Source organism: Penaeus monodon, chromosome 28, assembly GCF_015228065.2.
Source record: "Penaeus monodon isolate SGIC_2016 chromosome 28, NSTDA_Pmon_1, whole genome shotgun sequence".
NCBI classification, from domain to species: domain Eukaryota; kingdom Metazoa; phylum Arthropoda; class Malacostraca; order Decapoda; family Penaeidae; genus Penaeus; species Penaeus monodon.
The window spans coordinates 26,381,099-26,382,158 of record NC_051413.1 but is presented as its reverse complement, the minus strand read 5'-3'; positions in this window follow the sequence as shown (position 1 = coordinate 26,382,158).

Here is a 1,060-nt window from a genome sequence, read left to right as displayed (position 1 = left end):
AATCGCCAGCCGCCAACAACAGCCCGAGTGACGCATCGTTACAATCTGCAACACCATAACAGCGGCGTGATGAATCGCAGTTCCTCGACCTCGTATATCATGCCGGAAGCGAGGCTGCGGCGAGGGGAAAGGAGGGGAAAGACGGGGGAGGAGAAAGGAGGGGGAGAGGAGGGGGAGGAGAGGGGACAGGGAAGAGGGGAAGGAGAAGGGAAAGGGGAGAGTTGTTGGAGAGGAGGGAAAGGGAGAAGGAGATGAGGGAATGGGGGTGGAGAGAGGAGAGGGAGAGGAAAGGGGAAAGGTGAGAGGGAGGAAGGGTTAGATGGGGAAATGGGCGAGGAGAGGGAGAAAGAGGGAGATGAGTAGGATGGGGGAGAATTGGAGATTGAGGGGAGGGGGGAGAGTATGGGGGAGATGGGGAGAGTATGAGAGTAAGATAGAAGGAAATAGATAGATAAGGAGGAGGTAAGATAAGAGATTATGGAGGGAGAGAAAGGTAAAGTGGGAGGGAAGATAGAGACAAGAAAAAGAGGTGAAGAGGGGAGATGAGATAAAAAGAAGGTGCGAGAGAGTAAGAGAGGAGAAGATGGGGATGGGTGGAGAGAGAAAGAGCGGGGGAACAAAAGAGGAGAAGAAAGAGGAGAAAAGAGGCAAGGAAAGATAGAAGGATAGGTTGGAAGAAATGACAAGAGAAAGAGGGAATATAAGGAGAAGAGGGAGAGAGAAGTAAAGGAGAAAAGGGAAGAGGGGAAGAGAGGGAGAATGAAATCAATGTGGAGAAGGGGAAGAGAGACATAGAGAATAAAAAGTAATTAATGCTGAGAGAAAGGAAGAGAGGGATAGAAAAACGAAGTGAAGAGTAAAAATAAAAGGGAAAAGAAAGGCAATAAAAAAAAAGATAAAAAAGAGGAAGAGAAGGAAATGGGAGAAGAGGAGGAGAAGAAGTTATCGAAAGAGGAAGAAGTTGTATAAGATGCTCGTTGTTGTGATGGCATAATTACAAAGGCATAAAGTTAGACCCACCGGGATGGCAACACTTGGTGGTTTGGCGCTTGTCAGAGAT